Source organism: Epargyreus clarus, unplaced genomic scaffold (assembly GCF_041222505.1).
Source record: "Epargyreus clarus isolate Ecla_fem2 unplaced genomic scaffold, WU_Ecla_fem_2.2 ptg000005l, whole genome shotgun sequence".
Taxonomy (NCBI): Eukaryota; Metazoa; Arthropoda; class Insecta; order Lepidoptera; family Hesperiidae; genus Epargyreus; species Epargyreus clarus.
In genome coordinates, this window is record NW_027332213.1 from 4,361,551 (window position 1) to 4,385,003 (window position 23,453).

Genomic DNA, 23,453 nt, shown 5'->3' on the forward strand with positions numbered 1-23,453 from the left:
TCTATAAACAAACATTTCCCACGGTAAGTAAAAGCGGCAATTTCACCGGATATTTTCATGTGTCAAATAAGTAAAACTATTTCCGTGTTTACAGACATTACAAAGCAAAAATAAAAGTATGTGTGTAATAAATGTATATATATATTTTATGAGAATGTAAGAATATTTATTAAAATTATTATTCATTGTGTACACTATAAGCATATCACGTTGCCTAACTGCAATATTAAATATACGAGTAGATACATGTTACTAATTTTTTAACAATATAATATGAAACTCTTACTCATAATTCACACTAATCCGTCGAAACTCTAATATGTCGAAATAATTCACAATAATCCTTCGAAATAATATATATCAGATCTTTACATTTTTTTTATGTTGAACACTGCTGTTCTAACTTAATCACAGATTACGAGAAATGCCACAGCGAGTTAATTCTTACACCCGAGGTGTGAAATGTGAAACATAACGTTTCTTTTTTGACTTAAGTTTTATTGCCAATTTCCTATAATCAATTTGTCATCAATGAATTTCTTTAATGTAAATTTACTAATTTAAAAATATGTATTTACTTTCTAAGATTGCTTCACACTTTGCAACATTTGCAACATAAGCACAACATTAATTGATCGCAAACTTCACTCAATTAGTAATACCAGCTTTACTTACTAACACGAACAAGAATCATTCGACTAACAAGCAAAGTTACATTGTTATATTCAGGAGGCAGGAGATAAGCACCTCGAAGGTAATTAATGCATCCGTTGAGCCGACATCGCACATTACCTCCAATTAATACGACAGCAATCAGCTCGATCTACAAGTACGAAGCGTTTCAAACGATAAATGTAATCTTTGACATTATCCGATCAACATGATAGTTGTAATAAATGGTTGTGTAGAACATTTATTCTAGTATTGTTTTATGTAAGTAGTAGAACGCTATTGTGTAAGTTTGTTTTATAATCTCGAAAGTTGCATTCGCGGTTCAAAACCTGACCGTGCCAGTGGCCCCACACTTTCAAGTGTGGAGATATTTTTATAAATTAGAAGTAGCAAATGACCATGCAGTCCACTTAATAGTAAGTGTCATTCATGGACATGCAAGCCATTATGACAGTAACCTTAGATTAGCCCTACCTGAGGTCGGACATAGGTGCGTTGCTATCCCTTACCATACTATTCAAACCTGCTATAGTATAATACTTAACGCATAACACACGCAGCAAAGTTACAAAAATAAGTACACTTTAGAAGGTGGTAGAACCCTTTGTGGTTCGACTCCGGCGGCACCACCGCCACACCAATTTCTACCTAATAACAGCAGTGTTAGGCGCTGCTGTGTTCCGGTTTGAAGGGTGTGGTAAGGGAGACATACTTTTCCGAGGCGTTCCAGCTTAGTCCTCAGGGGTAGCGGCGCATCTGTGGCCGACCTCAGGTAGGAATATCTAATCCTATCTGGGGTTGATTACAGATGTCCATGGGCGGCAGTAGCCACTTACCATCAGGTGGACTGCATGCTCGTCTGCTAATCCTATATTATAAAAAAAAAAAAAACTTAAGTATATATCATTAGTAGAAGTACAGAATTGCACCGCGACATCTCTTTGCGACCCGCGTGCTTAGGAAATGGTAGTATGTAAATGACATGCGTGAGGGTGAAACACATCATAGGAACGCACGACAGGAAAAGGTCCCCTTATGATGTCCGTAAGGAACTAGAGACTTCAAGACTGTATTCGATAAAAGTAAACACAATTAAAAATGGAAGTAATGCCTACTTACACATCACCTTATTATTCTTAAGAGATCTGAATAAAGAATAGGAACATCTGCAGCCCATTAACCTTTATATAAACATATGTGAATAACTCCAAATAATACACTTATCCTAAAAGTCGATTACAGATTCCTTTATTTAATATGACAGTATAATCAGTGCTCAGTAAGTATCTATGAAGCGTTTCAGACTAAATGTAATCTCTGACATTATCCGATCAACAGTAATGGATGATTGTGTGGAACGTTTTACGTAATTGGAATTGGATAATACTTAGCAAAGCAATTCTTGTTATGTACTCATTGTTTAGAACATATGCAACCTGTAGCGGCTTAAGGGGGCGGTGGGCGGAAGGGCCCCACAGGCGGAAGGGTGTCCCACTAACACAATCGCTAAAAATAATCAGAACAAAACAATCTATGAAATGTGTATCAGTCATTAAAAAAATAAATAAAAAAGGTCACCAAATCTTTCTATGACACATTTGTCAATTTGTAAAATGAAATCAACTTTTTATAGTGAGGTGTCTCCATTCAACTTTCCGTCCCGGGCCTCAAACAACTTTAGGCCGCCACTGTATGTAACGATCTCTTATTAGAGCAGGTGTCTCAAAATCGATCATAGTTTCGTTGCTTCTTCTAAATCATTTTGGCTTACCATAAAACAAAAATATTATTCACGTATTTTAACTATTTACAATAAGCGTCTTTTAATACGAATATATTTAGCGCATTCAAATCCTTATACTATTCATCCATCAGCTTTAAGTAGTATTTTACTCATAGCGTCCGTTATTAATAATTTATCTATTCGATGTTTCGCTTACCAAAGATCGTTTGACATTTTTTTCAAAAATACATTGATATTCGATCGTGTTAGGCAAAGATTTGATAGATTGATTATTGATAACGAGCATAGGGCTTTCTGGGAAAGAGAATTTTGAAGTTGTCACTACGCTTGAACCACAGAACACGAACAAAATAGAAGTAAGAAGTTCCTGCTGTAGAGGAGTATGAAATCTCATAATTACGTACCTCCCAAGATATAAAAGGAAACAGTAGTAATTTTCTGGGTATATATAATATCTACTATAATCTTATGTCAATCAAACTATCCCATATAATATTTATACGTTTTAATACAAATCGATATAATCTAATATCTAGCTAAACGTCTAATCTACTGTTCTTAATGAGGCGTGACAGACTAAAGTCAATAATTTAGGCATGCCAGATTCTTCTCTCTTTTCCAAATGGTCGATATTAGAAAGCTGCCGATGACTGAGTTGTGACGTGTGAAGAGCGTTGAACTGGACCGGCCCACCCAGACAACTCACTTGTAGTTTCGTTCCAAGGATATCCGAGATATTATTTTATTGACAATTTACTATATTTAAATTCATTTAATGAAGTCGAAACGGATATCGGTAGTACTTACGACTTCATAAAAGGAAGAGGTTATAAGTTTGTCGTGTATTTTTCAATAAATATCTATATATGTTTGTTTATTAATGGTACTAGATATTTAAGTAAGCCAACTAAGCTTTTTAAATTAATGTAAATATCAACCTCACATCATGTGTATGAAGTGTATGTGTGCATGATTTACAAGTAATATACTTTAATTAGTTTTTAGTGTAAGACTCAAAATAGGCACGAGCATTTCGAGCCTTGGTTATTAATGTTTTATTATAGTTTAAATACAAATGTATGTCATAATAAACCGATTTACATTTTGCTCATTTAGGGTATTTTCTTCCCAGAAAAACTTATATGATTCATCCCTGCATCGATTGGTAGAGGAAGATGGTCTCTATCGGATTTTTTAACCGCCCGTAAGACTTTCATCAGAATTTACGACTGCTATTCAGCGTTAAATAATAAACGAGATCGACAAGTTACCATGTCCTCCGAAGCATGAACAGTCACAAGGCAGTTGACTAGTAGCCGTTTTCTATCCAACTTATAACCGCAGCTTTTATTTTTGCGTGAGAGAATATTCCGGACTCCTACCACCTAATATCCCAATCCTCTGGACTCCCTTCGTCGGCACCGCGGGTACTCTAATAGCACTCATCCGCAGTCCAGACGCTTTGTTTATAATATAGGAGTAGCAGACGAGCATGCAGTCCACCTGATGGTAAGTGGCTACTGCCGCTCATGGACAACTGTAATGAACCCCTGATAGGATTAGATATTCCTACCTGAGGTCATCCATAGATGCGCCGCTACTCCTGAGAACTGAGCTGTAACGCCTCGGAAAAGTATGTCTCCCTTACCACATCATACCATACTATATACTGTTATTAGGCAATAATAGGTGTGGCGGTGGTGCCGCCGGAGTCGAATCACAAAGGGTTCTACCACGTTAAAAACTACCAGTGGCGTTATATTGCAGATAATTTATTAATTACATGGTATTTGTAAAAGTATTATATTCGAATTAGTACATTACACTTACGTAATACCAATTCTGAAAAATAAATAAGGTTCTTTCTTCTAAGACAATATTTTATCACTTGAATTTCATTATGTCCCCGTCATTATGCGCAATTTATATTCACTTTCTGTTTGCGTATGCATTGAATAATGGATATATATAATGTGTTTAATTAATGAAAGTGCATTACTAAAGCTTTAGATAAGCGTGAAACTAACATGACGTTTATATAATACTCTTACTTGTAGAAATTTGAATTTCATTACCACATAATTTCGCTACTGAATGGCTGTTGTCATCGTGTTAAATAGTCACACTGCTTAATTAATTAATTAACCTGTCTATTCAGTCATAGTCACGTAGAGTACTCGCTTAAAGTTTACTATGCATATGTTAGTTTATAAACTCACTTGGCTTTCAGAGAATAAAAGATTCTGTTTTGAATCATATACAGTTTGGTTTAATCTACAGTCCTTTATTAAGAATATATACACAAACTTTGAGTTATATCTATCACACTAAGGCTAGAACACAACTGCTTAAAATAGCATGTGATTCTCACAATTTAGACGAACTAACGATTCCTCATAATGGTAATCCGTCAAGCCGTTTGGGCTGTAGGACATGCCAAGGAATTAGACATAAACAATCAAATAACGTTATCCTTCGCAATCATATAAACAATGTTAATGGATTAACTTGAAAGTTTTACTCGTTCGATTTTTTGTAAGATACAAAAGTGTTATCCATAAATCCCGCAGGAATATCAAACAGAGTCACAGCGAAGCGTGCCCGGAATTAGGTAGCTTGTTTACGAAGTTGTCTGGCTTACCGTACTATCAGGCGCTGTTGCTAACTTAAGGTGCAGATAGTTAATAGTTACAGAGGTTAGTTATTCGTGGGGTTGTGTATCTAATGGATATTGCTAACATCTTGTGTTTTAAACATGTATGACAGGTCATTTTTACAATGGATCAAACTTAAGTTAATCAAAATTCCGCGAACGATAATATGCAGAACATTATCGTTGAAGTGGAAAAAAGAAGACCCAAGATTTATATTTTTTTGTAAATAAATAGGCAGATACACCAAAAATGTTAGTTATGAAATGACAACGAAACATAATCAAAAATAATTGGCCAAGTACAAGTCGAACTAGCACACGGAGGGTTCCGTACCACCAAGATTTTCGTATAATTTTATTTTTATTTTTAGTCTTTTTATTATAGCAGCCATTGAAATTAATACATTGTGAAAAATTTAACTGTCTACCTATTACGGTTAAATAGATAAAGCGAAAAGCATCAAAAATAGCGGTTAATTGTATGGCGGCCATTTATTTTGTTAAAAATCAAGTGTCTATCTGTTACGGTTCAGGACATAGAGCCCTGTGATAGACGGACAGACGGCCAGACGGACAGACGGACAGACGGACAGACAACGAAGTCTTTGTAATCGGGTTCCGTTTTTACCCTCTGGGTACGGAACCCTAAAAATGGTACAAAAAGTCTTCTTACTAATATAATAACATAAAAGTGGATGGATGGATAGTTAGTCTTCAACGTAAAAACGATTGAAGTGATTTATACATAGAATTCTTTATCGTGGTAAATGAAGTTCATACGGGCTGAGTCGCGGAAAATAAAACAGTATTTATATTAAAATAGCTTTTTTTACTGAATAATTTTATACCTTACAAAACTAACGTTCCAGGCAGCTAACAAATGAAATGCAAATACAATTAAAGCAGGAGTATGCTGATGTTGCTTAATTGGCTTCAAAGTTTGCTTAGCGTTCGTTATGGAAATACTTTTTGGACGTTTTGTGTGACTGCTTTATTATTTATGGGTTCTCTGCGCACCGTACACGATTTTATTCCCAAGTCTCCTTACAGAATCCAGTTATATTTAGTTAATATTTCTTTCTTACGTATATAAAGTGATTTTTTTGTGCTTTGCAGTTTATAAGGCTTAATTCATTTTAACATTTTTGAGAAGTATTATATAGTATAGTTTTATAGGTTAGGTCTTTCTATACGTCAAGCAACAACAACCGAAACAATAACAACAAATCAATAATCCCCTTAAAGTTAACAAATTTAACTGGGATTATTATGACTATTTTATTTTATTCGCTATACTAAAAAATATATTGCTAAATCTCAGATGGACGTATAAATCATGCCGTTGGATATATCATATAACAGTCAAGACTACTTGAGGCTAAACTATGTGTCTCGTATGCTCATCATTAATCTCATTTTATACTCGAAAAGAAACGAAAGACTGCATTTAAAATCGTCCCCAAAAATGATATGGCGGTCGATTTACCTGTCCGAATGACCTTTACATCTCAATAATAATCGCTCATTTTGACCATTTTTGGCTGAACCGAACATTGACCTGCCAACGAAATATCAATGCAATAATTAACAAATTTCTCAAAATGTAATCGTTTGTACTCCTTCATCAAAGACAGAAAAGTATAAATGATAAGCTTCGGTGACAAAAATACGAGTAGAAAAATAGATATTTAGAATATATAGCAGGGGAGCCTAGTGGTTACGAAATTCGGTTGCTTATTCGAGGACTTCGAGGTTCAAACCCCAGGCACGGGCCTATGATATTTCAAAGTATAGTGTGTATTAATAATTAATTATCTTGCTTTAACGGCGAAAATACAAGTGAGGAAACCTGTACGTTTAAGAGTTGGAAAAAAATCATAAGATGTTTGAAGTCAACCAAATCGCATTTGGCCAGCGCAGTGGCCTATGGTCTAAACCCCTCACTCTAATAACCGTGTCCAGGGTAGGCTTAACCTAGAGTGCAGGGTGCGCAATGCACACGGGCGCCGCCGTCTCAGATGTGCTACAGGCATAAAAACAATGAGTGTTATTCGGCTGTCTTAAGAAGAAAGGCCGTAACGAATACCATACTGTAAACTGTACCTACTTATAAAATAGCTTGTTGGAATATGAAAAAACTTTCTTGTTACGACGGCAAAGTTAATAGTTATAGGGTGCGCGGGGTGCAGGCCTGGGAGCTCTAGAGCTAGAGCCGCCCCTGACCGTGCCTAGCAGTGAGACAGTTAAGGTCGACGACGAATTAAACATTAACACACTCTCTTATAATTCTTATACTCTTCTAATTTGTTTCAATAAAAAGTGGCGATTTTTGCTTAGGTTATTTCCGACTCAAAACTACGAGTAATTTGAAACAACTACGCCTTACAAACCAAAACATAAACACTGCTTCAAAGCAGAAATAGGTTTAGGAGCTCCATACAACTAGAATAATTGAAACCTAATGACACATTCTACTGGTAGACTTGGACCAAAAGAGTTAGACGTAGCCTCTATAATATAATATTGTAACACATGAAATTCTGCCGACAAACATGTACAAATATGGGTATATGAATTATACACGTACAGTGCAATGTTTAATACGTAATAAGTCAATATAAAAAGTCAAAATAAGTTTGAAGAAAAAAGACTTTCTACACTCACAACTACTCTATGATATCGAAATCCATTATTTATACATCTGGCTGTCTGACGATCGAACCTGGATCCTTTGCGCGTCAGATCAATATTGTCGCCGTTTAAATATAATTCAACATCACATAAAAATTACGTTATATTTACTCAATCGGAACCTCATCGGACTCATCAACTCATCGGACAAAACTCATCGGAATGCAGTTTGTGGTTGTAATATTTCCCATAGTCTTGTCTTCTTTTTGTTGTCGATTGTCTGAGTACATAAAACATACCGCCAATACAAGTAGATTGCAACATCTCGTATTCTGATAGAGTTTGATAGAGCTTTGCATACAATTGCATTCATGCTAATTATAACTGTGTAAACTCTACATGTCTCTCGTATTTATGTTATGAGAACTCTACTTTACTAACTATTTACTGAGTCTAGGCAATAGTACTTAATATTAGGTTTTTTTAATAAATCTAATATTTACTGAATAAATTAACTTAGTAATTATTAGTTATTTTTTAAAGATTGCTTATAAAAAATAACTATATAACAGTAGAAGTCTCATTAAATCATCTTAGTTATTTCGGAATAAAACTTTTTTTAGGGACTTTTTTTTTAAAAAATTAATGTAGTTTATTTGTACTGACTTGCGACATAAATTCCCATCTTAACTTTCGAATGAATATCGTATAACATTGATAATGAATATCGCTCGAAATATTTTGAAATTCAATTTTTACTTTACACATACAGAAAGTTAATTTGCACATCCGTTAATTACTTCCGTTACTTAAAAATCTGTCATTTCTGGACACTTCCGATACAGCTTTAAATTAAAAAAAAAAATGTACACTTATTCTCCTTCGTAATTACAGTGATACATGTAACGCCCTGCAACATACGTTATTTAGCATTATATTAATTGAGATTTGATCATATAGTTATAGTATGTTACATTATGTAATGTAGGTTGTTGAAGGTGGTACAACCCTTTGTGGTTCGACTCCGGCGGTACCACGGCCACACCTATTTCTACCTAATAACAGCAGTATTAGCCGCTGCTGTGTTCCGTTTTGAAGGGTGTGTGGTAAGGGAGACAGATTTTTCCGAGCCGTTCCAGCTTAGTCCTTAGAGGTAGCGCCGCATCTGTGGCCGACCTCAGGTAGGAATATCTAATCCTATCTGGGGTTGATAACAGATCTCCATGGGCGGCAGTAGCAACTTACCATCAGGTGGACTGTATGCTCGTCTGCTATATTATAAAAAAGGTAGCAATGAACATACAATGAGTGTATACTGAACACAATATAGAAGAGGAGAATGATCAGAATCCAATTACTAATTGCTTAGTAGACCAGGTCAACTTCAGGGACTTATTTCGATTGCCTCATCCACCTTACCAGACTTTTCCAGGTGCATACAACAGACTATATATGTTTTTTTTTTAATTCTAGAATATCTAAAACAGTATCTACCCTCTACAAATACAATCCCCACTAGGTTTGGAGCCTTGGGGATACTTGAGGTCGACCATATAATTACACTGGTACTCTTGAGGTCTAACAATACAATGTTTCATAATACTTAATATCTCTTCCTTACTTCCTTCTAACTAAAACATCACAGATGTGCTTCTTTGACGGAGCTGCAAAGCACAGCCATCGGCAGTGATCCGTTGAAGTGACTCGTCGAGTAACCTTCGTCGGTGACCCCTTCATTCATCGCGGCCTTTAATTCCGATTCAATCAGTTCGGAAATTTGGTATGTATGTAGGCAGACTTTCTCCGGGTGAAACGGTGAGAAGTGGGGGGCGCGACCTTGTTAGAGGGAGGCTGACACCTGCGCAGGCGCAGTATCCACTTGTCACGGGTAGCGCGCGCGCACCGCCGCGTTCGGAAATCAAAACTGCCGCGCACGTGCTCGTTCACTGAACTTTTTATTATCTGTGGGATATTGTTGTGCGAACTGTGTGTGTTGTGTATTCGATTGCGGCGGGAAGTTTGAACGGTATGTTTGTTTATTTTTTATTAATAAACGACGTTATTGTTAACTGAGTACGTTTCAATAATTTTATGCCTCATACTAATTTAATCAGATGATTTAAGTAAACAAATAGATTTGCATATTAACAAAATTTACAAGGAAAAAAAATTCATTACTTATTTAAATAATTATATTATTATGTAAATTGTACTCGCGATTTGCATACAGTTAATAATTATTTTTACATTTTATAGAAACATGCCACTGCATTATAGACACATTCATTATGAAATAAATAATAAATAACTCACTACTACATACAAGGATACCCAGTATCAAGGGTGTCATTGAGACACACATGGACACCCAAACCTAGAAATCTTATTAAATTGTAATTTGAATCTCTACGCAGCCAAGATTAAACTCGGAACCCACTTGTTAAATAGTCACACGATCTTTATAACATTGACAAGAAATAATTAATCTTAATTGCAAATGACAAGTACTTCATAGAACTAAGAGTGTTAATTAAGAGAAAATATGAATGTAGATATAATGTAATGTGTGCCAGAAATCATAAGTTTACATTTAGAGCGGATCGCCGCAGTAGGTCATATGCGCATTTCTCGTAACTTATAAGTTATAACTTAGTTTAGATTCACAAGCTTTCATCCCCTATAAACCGTAGTTGTGGTATTTCGGCTTCTCACGTTGTGAGTCCGGGGTTCAGTTCCTCTGAGGCACCTCTGTATTTTTTTCAAATTACTTATATCGGGATATAAAATAATTATCATTTATTTTAACGGTAAAGGGTATCCTAAGAGGTTCTAAAAAGTATTCAAAGGTGTATTAAGTATACCATTACACAGTAGCTAGTGTGATGGACTATTGCATAAACCATTGAGTTTGAGAGGGCTAAATAGGGTTAATCGTACGTTTAACCCTATTTAGCCCTCTAGACGAAGGTGTTAAATCCTCTAGGATACGTTATAATAATAATAACTAATAACTGTAATATATAATAATTAATAACTGTGCATAATACGGCTTAGATAAACCGGTTTTCGCCGTGTTACCTGTCGACTGGTTTATTAGATATTTGCATTTCTATCGCGTTTTGGATTGTGCTAATTAATGTCATTTCGGTTGACTTTCTATTCTATTGCTGGTTTTATTGGAATGTAAATCTTAAGCAGATATTACAAGATTTGTTTGGGTAAGTTTAGATTATAGCTAGAATCTCAGCCTTATAACAGGGGGATCCAAAGAAAACATCGTTGGAAAAACTACACGCCTGAAAATTTTATAAAAGTTTTCAAAAATGTTTGAAGTCGAATAATTCATCTCACACTGAGAGGAGACGCGTGGCCAGATGCTGGAACAATGGGTTGAGGACAGAGTCGACTATGACTATGACTATGAAAAATCTCTGATCTGAATACTCTATTCAGAACCACTTAAATAAGAATTTTGTTTTGTACAACTATTGCCCTAGATTGGAAAAGGAAGCTTTATTTGGGAAGCAACCGTTGAATAAAAAATAAGATACTCGCACCTTATTTTCCTGTATGTCGCCAATTTTGGCATGTTAAGTTGAGGATTGATATGGATTGAGGGTGGTTTAGGGTTTCGGTGTCAAACAACCCTCATAATTTCATCACGTCACGACCTTTTTTGGGGCGGAAGTTTATGTTAGTGTATTTTTACCCACTGCAGAGCCTGTTTCTTAACAACCGGTCAGCCGTTTTCCTAACGCCATTACAAATTGATTAGGGAACATATTGTATTCCTTTTATTAAATGTGCAGTATGGAAACTAATAACCGCTGTAATTTCTGCGTGTTGTAATTTCGAAAAACTTTCTATAACATCAACTGTCAGTTCTACGAATCATAGGGACTTTAAAATTAAATTAACGAAAATGTCCTTCAAATCAAAAGAAAGAAGGTCAAAAGAGTAATTTATGCATTGAAATTAATTTAATTAGTTATGAATAACATGAATCGGCAGAAGCTGCTTAAAATATACTTCCGGACTCTCCCAGTAATTGAAAGAGAACTGGGCCTAGCACTGACTCATAAAAAGCCCTACGGGTTATGTCCCTCAACAACACATCTAATGTAATCTAATCTATTAGCACAACATACACATAGTTATACCACATAATATTGTATTGACATCTGATCCAAACTGTTATGCATGATTTGTTAAGCACGTCGGATTGCCGATATAAACAACATAGACTTGTTTGAAGTATAAGAACCTTAATGAAATGCACACATACGAGTATGATACATACCTATGTATTTATGTCTCAAAGATTCTATAATCCAAGGTATTCTGATTAGAGAGTCAGAAGAAATAACGAAAGCTTACTTAAAATAAATTAAAATTAAATAAATAAATTTCAATTGCGTATGCACATAAGAGAAATATATTAGTTTTGAAGTAAATAAATCTATCACATCGAATTCAATAAAAAATATTAACGATGTTGGTTACAATTCTTTAATATGTATATCCTATTCTAATAGTCAATAGTAATATAATGTCTGGGTAACTACGCTACATATATTATTAACAATACTAGAATTACGTGGTAGGTAAAATACTTACATAATTAAAAATAAGAAAGTTTGACAATCGTTGCGTAAGCACCTGCTTCGCCATTGACATTGTGAGTAAAGGCGTGCTCACCTTGTCGCCCCTATATTATTACTATTCACAAATATCTTACAATTATTTGGGGATACAGAAATTAACAGCTTCAAGAGCTTATTGATTCTACAATATCGATATTTTTTTACGAATATTAAGCCAGTGTCACGAAATAGAAACATAAGTAATAACATTCAAAATTAATAGACATAATAAAATATAAGAAAGTTCTTTAACGTGCTGTGATAAAGGTGCGCTTACCTTAATACTCATTTTTACAACTTTCTCTATAACGAAGTGGAATATTTACATAATGCTCCTATTAAAAACTGTCTTTTGTGAAAACTTAGCAGAACATAATAAATAATAATGAATGAAAGCCTTACTTTTTCACAAAACCCGATTAAATTGTTTGAGTCTTTATAATCAGAAATATCTGTTTCTAATTGTCATAATAAAAGTATGAAAAGAAATGCGATGTGACGAAAAGAATAAATAATTTTAGTGTTATACAAAACATATACAAAAACAAAATATATTTATATAAGTTAAGAAAAACATGATAATCGTAATCTTTTTGTAGCAAAAAACCGTTTTCGTATTGTTTCATTTGTCATACGTACTTACTTTGCAATCGCAAATCGCTGTGAATTTGCGTTAGTTTGAACCGCCCCTTATTGCACTTGACTTTGCGAAGGCAAAGTATGCGTCCATTTTCGTATGCTAACGCCTTTTGTTTCGTTCACACAAATGGTACGCACACCATATTGAACTATTAAGTCATTGTAATACTCGTATTATATAAGAATTATACCATTAGTGGTCCAAATATGGTAGAGCTTAAGTTTGCTTATGCAGTGCTTGACCTACAGTAGTTAAGGTTAAGTAAGATAAAGACTACACTAGAATGGACGATATAATAAGCAAGCATTTGTGACCGAGTTCGACCACAACTCTAGGACTATATGGTGTCAATTATATTAGTATGCCCAAGTTCTACGCTTAAAAGTACAGCTCTACGGGGGGCTACAATGCCAATGCCACAACTCATAGCCAAACTTTCCCCTTGAATCAGGAGTCCTGATATATTTGCATTTAATAATGGATGAACAATGAATATAAACTTAGTGGCCACTAAGTAGCATGTTGTCTTTTTAAATATTTAACACTTTATCTACCTTCTTTACTTGTAACAAAATGAAACATTAGGTATACTAAAAACGTTAAGCAATTTCTCAGCTATTAAGCACAAATTAAACAGATATTATCCAATTAGGCTCGTTCCGCGCCTCGATTTGTTACGGCAATAAATGTTTCTTCGCGGACAATTACTTGTTAATAATATTTATTGTATTTACAATTAAATTTCCTTTAGTAAATTTCGTAGAAATTAGTAAAATATAATGTAAGATTATTGCTACAATATGGTTTTATATTTGATGATCTTATTTCAAACTGTAAACGCCCGCAACTTTATACGTCCCTTTATACTTGATCCGTCTGAACAAAAATAATGATGTGTTGTTTGTACCACGGATCCACGCACACAAGTGAACAGTCTCCATAAAATACGTCATTCGTATTAATCCAAACATTTAAATAAATAAGGAAACACTGCGACACCGTCACCAAAAGTCTTATTGCAATTTAATCAATCTTTATTAACATTAGTTACATCATTAATTTTATTATATTTTATTCGGTATTGGCCGTATAAACTTTCTAAAACAAAACAAATGCATGCTAGCAAGTCTTACAAGAGATTAGCGTCAAGACAAACACTTCCTTTTAATATACGTAAAGATAAAGATAATTTCAGTTTCACTAGTAGTTTACTGATTTGAAAAGTAGGTATTGTAACTTCACGGAACTGCAAATCGGAAACGGAATCTAAAACGGGAATCGCACTTCAAAGTCACTATAAAATCTGGAAAGTAGCCAAAAGTAGCCAATGGAATAGAAACATTTTAAAGTAGAAGTACGTATTTGCTTTCAAGTACCTACATTATATTAGTACCTACCTTATTAGAAGTTATGCAACATGGTGTATATTTCGCCTATAATAATATCTATATTATAGATAAGACAAAAACATACCTAAAGCCGAATATAGAACCTCCTCTCTTTCCGAGTCAGGTGATTAAAACAAAATTGATGGACTATAGATTAACTTGGAATTCCTCGCAATTGTCTTTTTTGCAACCCTTTTTACATTTTAACAAAGGGAAACCTGATGATTTCATGATATTACTTCAGTTTAAATCTAGGTGTAATTCTCATCACCACATTTTTCAAACCAGATTATAATATGGCTATTGGCTGCGTATGTAATTTTTCATTATAATAAGTTTGGCGTTCGAACCCTTGCAGTTGAATCACAGATGGACCACACCCTTCGCTTTCATACAATAACATACAATGAGTTTTACCACCGTTTCTCATTTAAACCGTCACGTCACATTATATTAACACATCGCTAGTAAACAGGAAACATGGCTAGCGTTAATCACCGTTTAATCGTTTCGTTAATAGGAGAAACGCGCACAGGAGTCTCCCGTACGCTTTTTGTACTGCACTTTCCCCAATGATCACAATGTTTGATTAATCGCACTGATTATTAGACTCTATGGATTTCTAGTCTTAATTAATTAACGAGATGATGCATGCGAACGGAGGATGCGTGAATCGTTTCTTATTCTGAGGTTTGCGTAGTGCTTAAGATGTTCGTGTTCTGATAGAAACGTATGATCGAAAGTGATAACCATTTTGTGCGTTGTGCAGTCCTCAATAATTATTATATCTGAAATTAATAACTGACGTTCATCACGAAGGCTTATATTTAAAGGGCCTCTCTAAATATCTCTCGTCGTTATTATACTTTTATTTTACACACAACGGAAAATTATTTGAGTACTTTGACGATTCCAGATACGAATAGCAGGCAACGTTTACCGATCACCAGTAATTAGTAAAAACACGCATAGCCTTCCAATATGTATAGATTAACTGATCTACAAAGTTAACATTTTGAGTAGATCGATTTCAACAACAACGAGCAGATTCTTCATTTTAATGAGGTGGTAAAATTTCACGAGCACTTCTGTGCTAAAAAGTTGATCAGTCGGTTCAAGTTATTATTGTATACCAGTTGTTAAACCATCAAAGGTCTTATTACATTAAAAGCAATAACACATCTAAAAAGATGAACCACAATAATTGATTAGCATACTCATCACACAGATTTAAGCAATTATACATAAAAAAGGAAAATAATTCTCACGACGTGACCAATTCGAACATTATGACACTTCTATGGTCGGTGAAAGTAACAGATGTTGTAAAGTTTGCGTGCTCTGCGGCATTCAAAGCGGAATTCGTGCGTTACGTCTGACCTTTATAGTATTTGTGTAATAGCAGTTTATTTTTGGAAATTCTGAATATTGCAGACCACCTGAAGGCCACCTGATCCTTTAAACACTAGATAAATTACTATTAGAAATAAGTCTGCATCCATTTAGTCACATCCAATACCAAATATTAGTACATTGTTGTTTTACAGCACCAACCAACAAGAAAACACATTAGGCTTACTGAAGGAATTTCCCGGGTAAGTAGAGGATCCTGTATGACCATATTCTCAAATCCTGCCTTTAGACCTTACGCTATGCGGCGACGTCTCCTGCACCAAAGGCTACCAGGCACCATGACTACTTTTCTATTCATTTTCTAGGAGCACAAATTACGTCGCCAGTTTCTTATAGCCTATTTTAATTTTACATTCTTTCTTTTATTTCATTTATACGAGTAATTAAGTTGCCCCTCTGATAATGACATACGTTGGCATTTTGATTGTATTCAAAAAGTTTAATATCGCGTCGTAATACTCATACGAGATTCTGAATGAATGAATAAATTGTGCTTGAACGATCTCAACATACCTGACACCATTTTAATGTACCTATGTATGTAATTCGTATAAACTGTATACAATAAGCAAATCTTATTGAACTTGGTATACTTTAATATTTTCTTTCGACAAGTTTATTTATTTAATTTTAAATCAGAAGTTTTAACAATTTTCCATTTTGGCTCTTTGTAGGATTTAGTAATATTTGATTAATATTTTTGTATTTTGCTTATTAAAAGATATTTACTATGAACATCATGGCTTACTTCACGTACCTACTATATCTTGTTTGTTACCGCAATTACGTAAATCATACGAATTCAGCTACAGCGGTTACCCTTTTTTTGGCGCTGACTATAATAAAAATGAAAGTTTTCGATACAAGTCGCATGCGTAATTATTTCTTTGCAAGAGCTTCGTTAATCAAGTCACAGCGTGGGAGCATTTTCTTTTCGTATGCCACCAGAATAGTTAATCTATTACCTTCACTATAATCTACTTAGCATTGTTACTTAATTTGGTTTTTGCCGTTCGGAAGATCGACTGTTCTCTGGGGAACACTTTCTATCTTTTTCTTCGCTTAAAGTTATCCAGAATTTTCTCTTTGAATACAATTGTGCTGAACAAAAATTACAGCCGTAGTATTGCAAGATAATTTGTAGGGATGCACCGAAGCCACACGATTTGACTGCCTAATAACCGCAGTATTCCGTAAAGAGACACACTTATCGGAGGCGTTAGCCAATTAGACAACTTAATCCTCAGGGGTAGCAACATATCCAAGGCCGACCTCAGGTGAAACTTAGGTATCTTATATGTCGCCATAGATTACATACTATGTCCTTATAGTTGCCACTTACGTTCAGTACCCTTACCATGAGTTTTTACGTTTTAAAAATATGACTGTTTTGGTATTTGTTTACGTATTTGCCCATACAAACTCCAATCAGCGCCCCCAGCTGATTGTATCAGAACTATAGTGTCAATAATAACAAATGTATTTGTATGTTTTTAAAAGCTGTGGATTTTGTAATAATTACATAAATAAAATAAAATAACGTAACATTAAATGACTAAATTGACAAAATGGCGCTTTATGTTTTTTCTCTTTTGTGCGAACATGTGAGGCGGACACAAAGACTTGAGCACTCACTTATTGTTACGTTTGCTCAGTCTACTGAAGCAAACGGAACAGAGTAATGGATTGAGTAAACGTAACGAAAAAGTTTGGGATGTTTTGAAAACTCATGGTAAGTTTACAGGTGGTAAACTGCATGCTCTTCTGCTACTTCTATATTATAAAAAATAAAGATTGATGCTATTCGAGAGTAACACCACGCGGCTAACCAGCTTAGAATTATAAGGCTCGTAAATCAAAGACGTATCATCATTTCATACTTAATCTATTACCACAATCTAATGACACGATTATTATGGCGGGTTATGACCCCGTATAACTTTCTCTTCAACGCGGATAACTACAGGTATAGTCCATACTCCTAGTACTCGCGCAAAGCCTATCTATGAATCATAGTAAATTACTTTAATGTATATTCCTTAGAACTAAATCGTTGCGTCTGTGAGTTTGCTATTGAAGTGCAAGAGATCGATTGTCTTCGAAATTGCTTATTTGCAAAGCTGCATGTACATTATTTTGATCGCTATTGTATCTTCTGGTGCTATTTTTGGTTTTAGAAAAATAGCAAGTCTAAATTAATGATATTTACCAGATACCTGATATTAATTAATAGTGCCATTCGATTCTAAAGATATGTTTGTTTTTGCATTGAATCTAATATTCAGTAGGTATTATTAAAGTTATTACAGTTTACATCATTTGTTACAAACATTTAATATCTACATCAAAACATATCTACATCTAGTTCCTAAAGAGTTTGTACTAGAACCTCATAGAAGTATTGTGCAAACTTTCGTAATCGGAAGTTAAATAAAATAATCTTTGTTTTAGTTCTGTATAATCCAGCATTTCCAAAACAATAAAGCTTTACCTACATAGTACAATAAGACTAAGTAGTTCAATTTCTAAACATATCGCAAACTTACTTATCGACTGTAGGTACGGTGTACGTAAAATAAAGTAATTTCGGCATTCACGTAACATCTTCATGACTAACAGCAGTTATATTTAAATTGACCGTCGGTAATTCAAAATTCGAATACGGTGCAAGCACTAGTGATTGGAACGAAACGTCAATGAGGACTAAATTAAGACGTACGATTGAACGACGAACGTCCCCCGCGGCGAATACTAGAAAGGTGTAGAAGAAACGTCGTAAAAAATGTTTAAAGAACGCCGCCTCCGTCCGCCATGAATGTCAAGTTTCTCGTCAATCATGACAAATAGAGTGGAAGGGTTTTAATCGGTCATTCCGATTGAATTGTCGAGACTTGCTCGAGTAATTACTCGTTTGTTTGAATCGCGCTTGTTTTATTATAGTAAATTAAAATCGGCCGTGAGAAGTTTTATGTTTATTTTATTGTGACGATAATTAAATTTTATGCAATATCGACAGAATTGTAATTCTGATATTGAAATTTCAAATAGCCTTGATTGTATTGTGTGGTATTGTTATTTTTTGTATTATGGGATAAACCTCAAAATGTCCTAATTTTCAACCAAACGTGAAGGGGTATTTCTTCTAAGGTTCAAATGTTACATATTACAATACAAGTATTGTTACTTATAGTAACATCTGAACTGACATTACCAACAATTCAGGTGAATGTTCAATGTCATTACAAGTGTACCTAACACTTGTTGAACATCTCCATTAAAGTAAGCTACTTATTTCAGATTGAGTACAATCGTCTTTTCATTCTACAAAGGTTTCATAAGATTAAAAACCTAGCATCAATGGCAATGGAAATTAATACAAGGATAAAACCTTACGTAAGAACTATGCTAATTTCTTTCAGTATTATTATACATATAGAAAATCAACATTCTCGTGCTCTTGAAATAGAAAGCTACTAAGCTATTCATGCGCTAATTGACATTATACAAACGATCTTTTGTTTGTTCGCCACTATAAGTTCACACGGAATAATATGGACTTTTGAAGTTTCACCCAATTGTGAGAGGGTGAGAACGAACTCTCAGTTTATGTCCTCTATGTAGACTGCATTATTAATATAAGCTTGAAGCGTCGAACGACCTAAATAACGCTATAACGATGAAAAAGTCAAGAAACGGGTAATAGATTTCTAAGAACCGGAATAAATTACCAAATGTAAAATAGTATTAAAATTTCTGTGTAAAACTCGAAGATTTTGTTACGTAATACACAGTTACTAAAGCTAGTTAACTTTGTAAACAGTTCATATCAGGACTAGTGAATAAAATATGAAATAATTAACAGGGGTCGCAGTGTTTATTTAACAACGGGTGAAAAGTATCCGTGTATACTAAATCTGAATAAAGATGGTATTAGTCCTGGTTAGTAAAGCATGCGTGATCGACTATTCGACAGGTGGAATTCTAATACTATTTGGATATACTCGTAACTACAGAGTCACTTACCATCAATTAAACTGCATTCTCGTTATCAACTTCGTTTACCTGAAATAGAAATAAACACAATACAACAAGTGCATATGCAATACGAATTAAATGTAAAGAATAATAATTTCTGATATGCTCAAACATATATCATAAAGCTCATAAAAGCTCGAAGTAAAAGCAATTATTTTGAAATGAACAATGTAACTATTAACCGCCTACACAAATTATGCATTGTTGTATTTTTATGAATACTCAAAGGTAAATATATTGTTATAAAATTACCGATATTTTATACAAAGCATTCACTATACAATTAAAGTAATTATTAATTAACAACGATCCATTCACGTGTACGCCCAATCGATTACCGGTCGGGTTGCGTACGGCGAGCTTTTAATAGTGATGAGACTGTATCGATAATAATATTCAATATTCATCGAAGATATTGAAATAATTTGAACTTATACACATACAGGTTCATGATGTTGGATCAGACTTAGACAGTTTTAAGCTTTAACTTTACATAATAAGTCTACGTGTTAATCTCATTATTCAAACATTATATTTGAAACAAAGTATAACTGCCAGGTCATTATATAACATTTTGGCACTTTTGTGTAGTTTTTATCGATTATGCTCATTGCTTACTCGCTGTAAATCATATTATATAGTAAAAGATTATCTAATAATTACAGCAAGTTATTAAGCAGCTTGTACATGATATTTGTTTACAAGAGTTATGGAGCTTCTTCTCCCTAAAAGTTTGTAAAGTGATAGTAAATTAATCAAAAATTGTTTTGCAAAGCGGATGCCTCTAATTAAAATAATTTTGATTGTCATTTGTTTTGACCACGTCAAACCTAGCCATCCGCATTCCTCAGTAGCCGTCACTGATACACCCGAAGTATCGATATCGACATTGACACAGCGATACATCGTATCGTTAATTAGCCGGTGAAAGTTACCGACCGAGTGACCACAATCCCGGCCGGTGTTTCGGCGGGCGGTGCCGATTTTAGACAGAATCTACTTTCGTTTTTGAATACTCTTACTTACCGCTCTCTGTTGATTGAAACACTGATTTATTTCGATCGCTACATGGGAGCGCCCATTTGCATAGCGATTCTGCCGTTTTGATTTACAGTACTCGATTGTTATCGCCGATTCGGATCGTTATCGGCTATCAAGAATGTATTAAATAATGCAAGCTCGCCATTGATTACACATAAATTTTAAATACATAGTTTATACGAGTATACATTTAGGTAGATGAAAGCACTAACAGATATATGGATTGCGAATTTTTGACTAGATTTGAATTTTAACTTTTATTAACGCTTGGTTTTCAAGTTAATGATTTTTTGCTCTAAAAGTGAATGAAATATTTTAAGAAAACCTTTATGCCTAAAAGTCTACAAATTCGCGTTAGACCAATATAGATGGCACAGCTTAACTATCATTCTGAGAGACCGGACTCTTGAAAATAATTGGTTATCAAAGAAAATAATGAATTCTTTGAATTAAATATATTTATTTATCTATATATATAAAAGAAAGTCGTGTTAGTTACTCCACTTATAACTCAAGAACGGCTGAACCGATTTGGCTGAAAATTGGTGGAGAGGTAGCTTAGAACCAGGAGACGGACATAGGATACTTTTTATCCCGTTCGACCGCGTTTCCTTGAAGTCATTTTATAACTCAAGAACGGTTGAACCGATTTAGCTGAAAATTGGTAAAGAGGTAGATTAGAACCAGGAAACGGACATAGGATACTTTTTATCCCGTTCGACCGCGTTCCCGTGAAGTCATTTTATAACTCAAGAACGGCTGAACCAATTTGACTGAAAATTAATTGAGAGGTAGCTTAGAAGCAGGAAAAGGACATAGGATACTTTTTATCCCGTTCGACCGCGTTTTCGTGAAGCATTTTATAACTCAACAACGGCTGAACCAATTTGACTGAAAATTGGTGGAGAGGTAGCTTAGAACCAGGAGACGGACATAGGATACTTTTTATCCTGTTCGACCGCGTTTCCGTGAATAAATAAGAGTTGAAAGTTTGTATTAAAGTCCCCCAGTTTTGATGCAAATCTATATGAAATTTGGTATTTGATAGGATTTCGATAGAAAGTAATTAAATATCTATTTTACGATATTTGCAAAATCAACCCTTAAGTTGGTTAAGTAGGGGTTGGAATTTTATATTAAAATCCGTTAATTTGGAAGCAAAAACTGTAAAAATTTGCATTTGGCTTTAGAAGACACTTCGTTTAGAAATCGGCAGATTTTGAAGCAAAGTCTATGAAAATTGGAATTTAGCTTTTTGATTCAAAATAATAGAACACATTTTTCACCGTTTTTGGAAAATCAACCTTTAGGGTCGTTTAATCGGGTATGGAACTTTAATTTAATATCCGTTAATTTGGAGCACTAAGAAAATTATCATAAGACATAATGAAGCATCTGAGTCACTGTTTGTTTTTTTAGATCAACCCTTAAGACTGTTATAAATCGCCTTTCTATTTACACACCTGTTTCAGCATTTTTAGCTATTCAACAACCCGATTAGAGTACTATAAGTAAATAAACTTTCTTTAAAAAAAACCGTTATTGAAGTTATAGGTACTTCTTTTCGCGTGTTTGTAAAAAAAATAACAAAAAATACAACCGACTTCTATGTCACTACAAAGTAAAAAATAATTCGAACGAAATATATTGAGCGCCGACTTCAGAAATATGTACTAAACCAACATTTATTTGAATTATTTTTTACTATGTAGTGACATAGAAGTCGGTTGTATTTTTTGTTAAAATTTTTTTTACCCTTTTTAGTGATGACATAATAACATTTATATGAATACAATATAAAATTGTATAAACGTGATCATGAATTAAGGTACGGTCTGAATTTACATTGATTGGAACCGCCCGCTCGCAGGGCGGGTCAGTTAAATAGTCAATGATGAACTGACTTTGCAATTTCGTTAGAACTTACACCAAATATCTTCAAACACAACTCAAATATCCCCATCGGTTGAGGAGTTACATATTTTGTCTCCGAGCCACATTATCAGACCCTTAAATAGTCAATGATGAACTGACTTTGTAATTTCATTAGAACCTACAATAAAAAATAACACAATAAAAAAATAATTATTAAAATCGGTTCACTAACGGCGGAGTAATTCGTGTACATACATAAAAAAAAGATACCGGCCGAATTGATAACCACCTCCTTTTTGAAGTCGGTAAAAAAATAACAGAGTGCAGAGAGGTAGAGTGAATTTTATTTAATTGTATTTTTTATTTTCCTGTTCTCCTGTGGCCATTTCCTAATATTTACCAGTAGTTTATGGACATAATACATAAATTACACGAGTGAAACCACGAGGTACAGATAGTCACTCATAATTAGGTGGTACGAAGTTCACCGGGTCATCTAGTGAATATATATAAAAAGAAAAGGCAGTAGTACCATAATTTGCGCTACCGGATCACTTTTTCTGCCTTACAGCTGTAGGCTTGTTGTGTTCCAGTTAAAAGCGTAATAAGGCAGCCTAGACATTCCAACTTAGTTCTCAGATAGCAATGCATTTATCAACATCAGCTACGACCCCTTTTATCTATGTCAATAGATCGCACTAGTAGTGATGCGGTTTTA

At 34.3% G+C, this 23,453-nt stretch overlaps 1 protein-coding gene across 1 annotated transcript in view; it reads left to right on the plus strand.

Annotated features, from left to right (window-relative positions):
* The first annotated feature begins 9,553 nt into the window (after positions 1–9,553).
* The window catches only part of dy (transmembrane protein dusky), a 31,920-nt gene continuing 18,020 nt past the window's right edge, over positions 9,554–23,453 (plus strand). The window contains exon 1 of the mRNA XM_073093894.1: positions 9,554–9,726. The gene's annotated coding sequence lies outside the window, so the exon portion shown is untranslated. The remainder of the gene's footprint in view (positions 9,727–23,453) is intronic.